The sequence below is a fragment of the Hoplias malabaricus genome, chromosome 4 (assembly GCF_029633855.1).
Source record: "Hoplias malabaricus isolate fHopMal1 chromosome 4, fHopMal1.hap1, whole genome shotgun sequence".
Classification (NCBI taxonomy): domain Eukaryota; kingdom Metazoa; phylum Chordata; class Actinopteri; order Characiformes; family Erythrinidae; genus Hoplias; species Hoplias malabaricus.
This window is the reverse complement of record NC_089803.1, coordinates 71,421,144-71,431,191: the sequence shown is the minus strand read 5'-3', so window position 1 is coordinate 71,431,191 and position 10,048 is coordinate 71,421,144.

The window sequence follows — 10,048 nt, the reverse complement described above, 5'->3', positions numbered from 1 at the left end:
AGTTGCCCTGTCTACTCTCACCAAAAACAGGGCCCAAAAGCATAAACAAAATGGCAGGTCCCCTTACAAATCCTGTTTAAATTACAACAACCACAGAATACAACATCAAAAGAACTTTGGTCTGACACTGTTGGGCAGCCCGCTGAAGCAAGGGCCCGGCTTGGATAGAAGAAAAGGAGCAGCTCTCCAACTCCAGGACAATGGTCCTTTTTAAATCTCCCGCCATCAGAGCCAGCCAATGAGAAGTGAAGCATGTGGGTGGAGCAACAGGCAGCAAATCAGCCCCAAGAGCATTCACCTAAAATCTCCAACAAAGAGAAAGAAAAAACAAACACTCCAAAATAACATGGGGCATAACACCGAGCAGAACCTGTCCACATATTAATGAACAACCACACAGACAGACAGCAGACAGAACTGGCATTGTCCAATAAGAGGAGAGCAGTGGGACTTTATTGTTGGACTATCACATAGTAAACATTAATCTCAGTTTAATCTACACTTTAACCTTGGTATAATCTCACTTTAATCTCCGATTTATTTTCCATCTTAATCTCAATTTAATCTAGGGTTTCATTTTGTTTCATCTCAGATTTGATCTCGGACTAAGATACAGTTTAATCTTAATTTAATCTCAGTATAGTCCTAAATGTAATCTCTGTTTTATCTGCAGTTTAATCTGTTTCACTTCCAGATTCATATGTTTAATCTCAGGTTTAATCTCAGTTTAATCTCAGTTTAATCTTCACTTTGGTCCAAGTTTAATCTGCTTTATCTACACTTTAAACTCGGTGTCATCTCGACTTAATCACTACTTAAACTCAAATTAATATCCAGTTAAATTCTAGTGCAATCTTAATCTTAAATTCATTATAATCTCGTTCTCATCTCTAGAATCTTCAGGGGAATCTGTTTAATCATCTCTTTCTCATTGTTTTGCAGGTGGTGTGCAGATTTACGTAGAAACTACACCTTCATTTATTTTGGGTAGTGACTGAAAGCATGAGATCTCAGGTACAAGCGGCCGAGATGACTTTCCTCCACAGGGCGTCTGGACTCTCCCTCAGAGCCAGGGTGAGGAGTTCAAACGTAAGGGAGAGACTCGGAGTGGAGCTGCTGCTTCTCCATGTCGGAGGCCACAGAAGGCCCAGAACAAGTCGGAGTGGTTATATGTCTGACTGGCCCGGGAAAGCCTCCGGAAAAGCTGGAAGAAGTGACTAGGGAGAGGGAGGTCTGTGTTTCTTTACTTGGACTGCTTCCCCTGCAACTCGGACAATGGACGAATGGATGGAACTGGCTTTATTTGTATCTTGAGCTCCCCCTACTTGCTGCTGAGTATAATTCATGTTTACAGTCACCCTCTCTCTCTTTCTCTCTCTCTCTCTCTCTCCCCCTCACACACATAAACACAATTGGCTCTCTGGGCTTCTACTAACACACACTCTCCCTGTCTCTCTTACAGCCAAACACACACACACACACCACTCTCTTTCTCTCTCACCCCCTCCTTGCTCTCTCTGTCATAAAGTCCATACCAGGAATACCATACTAGATTCTTCTTGTAGCCAAGTAACCACCCGTGAGATATGTGCCGTAAAGTGTTTCCCATTTCTCACAGAGTCCTCCACCCCATGATACAGGAGTTGCTTAGAGCAGTAACCAGAAGAGGACCAGGTGCAGCAGCCACAGACGCGCTATTCTCCCTGTTACTGATCCGTGGAACCCTGGAGGAAACCCATGCAGACACAGGGAGAACACACCACACTCCTCACAGACAGTCACCCGGAGGAAACCCATGCAGACACAGGGAGAACACACCACACTCCTCACAGACAGTCACCCGGAGGAAACCCATGCAGACACGGGGAGAACACACCACACTCCTCACAGACAGTCACCCGGAGGAAACCCATGCAGACACAGGGAGAACACACCACACTCCTCACAGACAGTCACCCGGAGGAAACCCACGCAGACACAGAGAGAACACACCACACTCCTCACAGACAGTCACCAGACAGACAGTCGATTCCCGCTCCGAGTGACTGTCTGTGAGGAGTTGGTGTGTTCTCCCCGTGTCCACATGGGTTTCCTCCGGGTGACTGTCTGTGAGGAGTGTGGTGTGTTCTTCTCGTGTCCGCGTGGATTTCCTCCGGGTGACTGTCTGTGAGGAGTTGGTGTGTTCTCCCCGCGTCTCCGTGGGTTTCCTCCGGGTGACTGTCTGTGAGGAGTTGGTGTGTTCTCCCCGTGTCTGCGTGGGTTTCCTTCGGGTGCTCCGGTTTCCTCCCACAGTCCAAAAACACATGTTGATAGGTGGATTGGCGACTCAAAAAAATTGTCCGTAGGTGTGAGTGTGTGAATGTGTGTGTGTGTCTGTGTTGCCCTGTGAAGGACTGGCGCCCCCTCCAGGGTGTATTCCTGCCTTGTGCCCAATGATTCCAGGTAGGCTCTGGACCCACCGCGACCCTGAATTGGATAAGGGTTACAGATAATGAATGAATGAATGAATGATTATACATTCATATAATGAAATGGATTACAGCGATACATGAGGGAACAGGGAGATTTATATATGAGGGAATTTCTCTCTGATAATTACCCTAAATTCTAGAAAGGCTATGTTGATCCCAGCAAGCATTCAGCACCGTTCCTGAGCAATGAAAGACATGAAACCATGTGACCTTACGTATCCCTGCAGATGGACTGGAGATAGCTGGGAGTATGTCGCTTATGCGCAGTGCTTTCCGACGCGGCGTCCTGGAGCACTGCAGCCGCAGGCCTTGTAGCACTGCAGCCGCTGACGTTCCTCTTCTATCACTTGGCCAGGGACACGGGGACCACCCCGTTGGAGCAGATGGTTTTCTGAAGTTCTCAGTGGGAATTCTCTGTCGTCGCTGATCTGCCGTCTTGTGAGAAACATGTCCATGCAGGTCTCACCTGGGCCTCATCTCAGAAGGTCATTCTGAGGGTGTGTGTGGCTGTCTTCTCTGTCGCTGATCCTGAAGCTTTTGTCATCACTTTGAGGGTCAGAGGTCTGAGGTCTGAGGTCTCTTTCAATGCTCTGGGTGTGGCGTTGAATTTTGCTGGATTAAACCACAGTCCTTTTAACTATAGTTTTCTACTAGAGATAAAATTAAAATAGAACTTCTGGACCACGCTTGAGGGGCCCAAGACTGTTTAAGAGAACCATAAGAGCAGCTGACACCTGCAGAGAGCTGGAGAGAGCTGGAGAGCTCTAGAGAGAGCCAGGGCTCTCTCTTAACTGACTACCCTCTCTGAGAGGCATTGTCTGCTGGAAGCAGGAGAGAGACGTTCTTCCTTGTTCTTCAGAAAAAGCCAGAGTCATTTCTCTCTCCAAAAATTCTCAAAAAGGCCTTGAAAAAGCCTCAAAAAGTGAGCGTCATTTCGCGCCACTGGGTTTTTAACCAGAATTTACAAAACCGGCCTTGAATACCTGATTGATCCCAGGGGTTGAGGATTGGAGCATCTCTTGCCCCTGATTGGCTGTTTCCTTTACCTTGGTAGTGACATCACATAAAATGTATGACCCTTGACAAGACAAAGACTTGAAGACGATCCCTGCTGAATGACCATCCCAGAATTCTGAATCATACTTTTGCAATATAAAAGATTATATGTTACACAAAGTAATATCATTAAGACAAACCATGTTTTACATAATTATTAACCAAACAACACACAGAGTATGTGGCTACCTTGGTTCTACATAAGTTCATAGAAAAAGGTGATTTAAAACATATGTAAATTAATTCCACCCATTTTGATTTGTCTAAAGGGAATTAATTTCACACAGTTGTACTTCAAACCGTTTTAAACCAATGGGAATTAAGGTTTAATTCTATAGTTTGAGAAGTTCTTAATTAAACAGTTTAACACGAACATAAACTGACCCTTGTGAGTGTCTCCAAAAGATTCCCCTCTTGACCCTGGAACCTTGGGTCATAAACCGTCCTGGAGTGAGGTTTTACGACTCTGCTCTGGGTATTATCTCACTGAGAGGTGAAAGGTCTTTCTGCGTATTAAGTCCCCAAAAAGTATAATATCTTTCATTAAAAATTAATAATCTGTTCATCTCCACTACAGCTCAAAAATAAAGAGTGGCACTAGTAAAAAATTAAGCACCACAGTATGTTCTGAGCAGAAGTAATGTGCAGATTGCACTAAGGAATTTTCTCACTTTATGGAAATTCCTCAGGAGCAGCTTGAATGTTGGTTCTTCCCCGAGATACAATTGCAACAAAAAAATAATTACGTCGCTGTGTTCTTCTGAAACTCCTACATTTAGAGAAAGACGTTCTAAGAGACGTTAGAATGAAAGGTTGTCCCTTTTACCATCATGAAGATTTTCATCTCTCCTGTTCCTGGACACAGAAAACACACAGATGCAGATTAGATGAGGGATATTTACTGCCAGCTGCTTTATTGATAGCTTTCCGTGTGCTGTTTAAGGAATATAAAGTCTGTGTAGCAGTGGAGACGCAAATATTTTACCTCACTCGTGGATGGGTAGAATAACCCCCTTCTCCCACCATCTCTCGCTTACAGACCACCAGTGTTGGACAATAACGAAGTAAATGTAATCTGTTAGTGTACCCCAGTAAACAAGGAGCGTCCCTGGACGTTCAAAATAGGTTTAAAAGTAGTCTGTCCATCAAGGACATATTTTAAACGTCAATGGACGTCCAAAATCCATCTTAATAAGTTAGTTATCAAGTGATGACCAATCGATAACGTCAGTGGACGTCCAAAACGCGTTTTATACAAGTAATGTATTTTGGGACCAATTAATAACGTCAATGGACATCTAAAATACGTCTAATAGTCATCTTTTCAATGTCTGTGTTTGGACGTCTTTCAACTTTCATTTTCAACCTTAAGAGAACGTTGATTAGACGGCAGTCATTACGTTATTTCAACGTAGAATCAACGGCTAAATGTTTACTGGGACTTTTTCATGTATCTGTACTTTACTGAAGTATTTCCATTGTGGCAGAAATTTTACTTTAATTCCAAGTCCAGTATCTTACTTTTTACTCCACTACATGATGAAAATCTGCCGTTCCTTTTGGTTTATGTGTGAATAAAACCGTAACATGAACAAATCTCCCTGCTCCACACAGCTCTCCACTCCACACACAGTGGCACCATTGATAGGAGATGAACGAACTGTCTCCTCACTAAAACAATTGAAAATGTTTCTCCTAAAACCAACAATATAGATTATTAGATTGTAAGTAATCACTTCATGAATTAACAAAATGATGTATTTGAGTCATCAGTAACTACTATTCATTCACATACACGCTTTACGGTTCAGTAGATGTCACAAATCACCCACCGAGGATGAGAGTCACTTGAGTCAGTTGTTTTGAGATGGTATGAAAAATGTGGACACCCCCCATCCTGTCACATCTTGTGTTTGTTTTCCTCACCATGTGCTCCTTTAGCACATGGCTCTGTTTATTCTTCCTGTCTCCACCCTAGTCCCGCCTTAGCTCCGCCCTCTCGTCAGAGTCTCCTTTGTAGTCCTGCCCTCTCGTTATTGTCCCCAGGTGTTCCCTGTCAGTGCTCTGTGTATATAGTCCCTTTGTTTCAGTGTTCCCTAGTCGGTTCTTGTGTGTGTCGATGTGTTTCTTTGTCTATTTTCTTTCACATTACCACCAGTTCACAGTTATGTTCCTGTCCTAGTTTTGTTCCACTGAGTTCTAGTTTGTATTCTTGCCTCCCTGCTCCTATTAGTTTTGATTAAATAAATCCTCCTCTTCCTTCCATCCCTAGTACAAGTCCAAAAGTCAAAAACGGGTATCAGGGAAAAAGTCAGAAAACCAAAACCGTAGCCTGTTTTTAGAAACAGATGTCTCAAAATTACAGAAATAACTCAAACTGTACTCTGCAACTATGTAAACAAAACAGAGTTTAAAGTAACACTTAATATTTAATATATTCACCTTAAAATTACAGCTTCAAAATCACTTCACTGAGCTGTAACATGGAGCTTGTGGCACTGTGTGCAATCAGGGGACACTCGCTGACAAGTGAAACTGGTGACAGTAAATATTCATTCATTATCCGTAACCCTTGTCCAGTTCAGGGTCGCGGTGGGTCCAGAGTCTACTTGGGAGCAAGGCGGGAATACACCCTGGAGGGGGCGCCAGTCCTTTGACAGTTAATAAATTTATATAAATAAAATACATTTAAAAACATTAATTAATTATTTTCTGAAATGCTGCATTTTGGCTGAAATTTGTATAAATCGCAAGAGATTGAAAGTGTGTATATGTAAATTCATATATATATATATATACAGTGCCTTTAGAAAGTTTTCATACCCCTTTGAAACAGTCATTTTTTAGTTTTACAGCCAGAAATAAAAATTTACATAATGTACATATTTTGCCTTCCAACATTCAAGCAATGAGAGAAAATAAAACGGTTCAGAATATTAACAAAAATATGAAAAAAAGCAAAATAACCCGATTCAGTACTTTTGATTACTGGAATGAACGTTTATAACCATTAATGTAGGATTACGTCGTGATCATGTTGGTGTCATGTTTGTTCATGTACAACTGCAGGAAAGTTTTTTCCATGATTACAGTCGTTCAGCAATCAAAGCACTGCTATCAGCTGCTCTCATATCAAGTTTGTTTGAAGGTGTGAACGCCTCAGTGTTGTTGGCCTTTGGGCTAATGAGGGAGAAAAGCAACACCAAGATGTTTACAATGAAAATAACCACTTTCCGTAGCCAGTTCTCTCCAGAACGACAGCCAAGAGGAGCAGCAGCCAGGGAACGAACCAAGTGAAGTGAAAATACTCCAGAGAAGTGAGGCTCATAGTCAGCACAGCAAATGCCCAGCCAAATTAGTTACACCATCTCTGGCTCTGCAGGAGGACAAGAACAGTTCAGCTCATTTGTACAGAACTAAAAACATTCACTCTGCTGCTGGACGAACAAGACTCAGATTTACAGGAGAAGGTAAAATACAATCAGTGACTTTCTTCATCTTGTTCTGAAATAGATGTTATACTGACGCCTAGTGGTCTGGATGTGTCAGAGATTCTGGTCTAAACCCGGGGGACCCACTCTACACTGAAGAAATGCCACTTTGAATTTGCATTTTTTTTTTAAATAAAAAACTATCTATCAGATTAAATCTCTGGATAGAGATGATTTCATTTCATGCAACATTTTGATGTAAAAAAGAAGAGTAGTAAATTCAAAGTAGCGTTTTTTTTTTCAGTGCAACAAACTCCTGACCCCATTGGTCTGTTTATTTTAAACATTTCATTCAATGTAAAGAAAATAATTTGTAGATATGAAGTTTGTGACAGTGATTCTACGTAAGTGAAACTCACCAAATACGGCATCAGTGAAGGTAAGGACCTGGGATTGTCTGTGGACCAGAGGATGGTGTTCTCTGTCTCCCCCATGGATCCTTAAATTAAAGGCAAGGGAAAAGGGAGTGAAATTTAAAATCAGATGAAGTACGTACGACAGTTCAACCTTGAGATACTTTCTAGTGAGTAATTGGGGAAAGCCCGCTGTACACAAACATGCAGGACTTTAATGACTCAGCACTTTGAGCCTTTGCCTACCCTCTGTCCAGGGTTCAGAATGGTTGTACTTCGTTCTGCTAGATACTGAGTTACAGCTCTCAGAGCCTCGTCGTTGCGCTGACATCTCAGCAGACCTCGGTCTTCATCGTGCAGACAGTCCACAGTGAACATGTCCCTCCTGTTTACACTGAGTCTGCTGTCTGGGACTAGGAAATATGGATCAAATGTGTGGTGAAGCACCACTAGGACCACGGGGCGGATCGCTAGGACAGAGAAAGAGAGAGATAAATTATCTGCAGAACCATCAGAATCGTCTAATGTAGATTTCAGCACTTTTTAGATCATGTTTAAGGTCCCCTATTTACCAGGAATCTTCTGAAGAGCAGCTTCAATGTCTCTTTCAGTGCGAGACACGGTGGGGACAAAAGCGAAGATGAAATGACAGTTATCCACAGATTCCACTTCACAGATATTGGACGAAAGCATGAGGCGTTCCATAAAAGTCCTGTGAGAATTCAAAGTGTTTCCCAAAGTCATGACGTGCACTAAACATCAGAAGGAAAAAACAGGGAAATGGAAGATAAACAAATGAAGAAGAATTATTATTAGAAATTGTTATATTATTCACCTATTATATTTGTAACTACCATAGCTACAGATAAGTTCATAAATACATTGACAGATACATCTTATATTCAGATACAATGTCTGTGCAAAAAAATAAATTATATATATATATTAATAAAGCTTTTTAAAAGGAATCGTTTGGGGTTATTTAATAAACCAATGACTAACCAATCTGTTTCAGACAGAGATACACACATATCAGTAGCAGAGATTTATAATATTTATAAACCTTATTACAATGCCTTCAGTAACAGTGTCTGTCTCTAATGACTCCCCCATTATCAGTTATACACAAGCTTATAATTTAAATTAAAAAAGAACGTACCTTTATGAGCCATTTTAAACAGAAGAGTTTAACCACGGAAGATGCCGTTGATGCTGTTGGAGTTAAAGCCTCAAAGACAGAATGTGAGCTGCAGCACATCTTTCACTTTCACTAACTCACCCCACCCAAAGGTCCTCTCTGATCCTCAGCATTTCAAGGAAATCAGGTGATGGAGGAACATACTGGGGCTAGGTCACGGTAAAGTAATTCTGTGATGAAATTACACTGTGTAAGTGATCATTGAACAAGACAAACACATACAATCACAGCTAAAGTATTATAGTGGATAAACTTACAGAAACGAACAACACCTATGTAGTGAATGAGCAAAAAGAAAAGGAAATGTGATGCAAATGTTTCCTCCGGGTGACTGTCTGTGAGGAGTGTGGTGTGTTCTCTCTGTGTCCGCGTGGGTTTCCTCCGGGTGACTGTCTGTGAGGAGTGTGGTGTGTTCTCTCTGTGTCTGCGTGGGTTTCCTCCGGGTGACTGTCTGTGAGGAGTGTGGTGTGTTCTCTCTGTGTCCGCGTGGGTTTCCTCCGGGTGACTGTCTGTGAGGAGTGTGGTGTGTTCTCTCTGTGTCTGCGTGGGTTTCCTCCGGGTGACTGTCTGTGAGGAGTGTGGTGTGTTCTCTCTGTGTCTGCGTGGGTTTCCTCCGGGTGACTGTCTGTGAGGAGTGTAGTGTGTTCGCTATGTGTCAGCGTGGGTTTTCTCCGGGTGACTGTTTGTGAGGAGTGTGGTGTGTTCTCTCTGTGTCTGCGTGGGTTTCCTCCGTGTGACTGTCTGTGAGGAGTGTGGTGTGTTCTCTATGTGTCAGCGTGGGTTTCCTCCGGGTGACTGTCTGTGAGGAGTGTGGTGTGTTCTCTCTGTGTCTGCGTGGGTTTCCTCCGGGTGACTGTTTGTGAGGAGTGTGGTGTGTTCTCTCTGTGACTGCGTGGGTTTCCTCTGGGTGCTCCGGTTTCCTCCCACGCTCCAAAAACACACGTTGGTAGGTGGATTGGGGACTCAAGTGTCCGTAGGTGTGAGTCAGTGTGTGTGAAGAGGCAATAATTATGGCCTCAGACTGGTAACTAGACAAAATATTTAATTCATAATATTGATAATGTGTAGTAATTAAGAGAAATGATTTACACAACCAAAAAACATAGTTATAGAAGAAACACTGTAAGGTTTTTTTTCCCCACTTCTTGTCCGATGCCTAAGATTGTGTGCTGCTATAACAAGTGAATTTCCCAGATGTGGGATCAATAAAGTCAAGTCTAAGGTTAATACTTACGCTTTTCCTCAAACGGAACTGGAGAAAATGATTTCCTCTTTCAATAATTCAACCTCTAACAGTAACCGCTGTGAATCAAAATCAGTAGTTCAGAACCATGCTGATAACCAATCAGTTGAGGACTCATTTACATAGCAGTGAAGAAGAACAGATGGTGTGGTTTGGCTAATTGTGTTTTATGATCACCGTGCGCCCTCTAGTGGCCAGGCGGTGTTAAAGGGCAGCATTTCTTTCCTTCGCCAGCA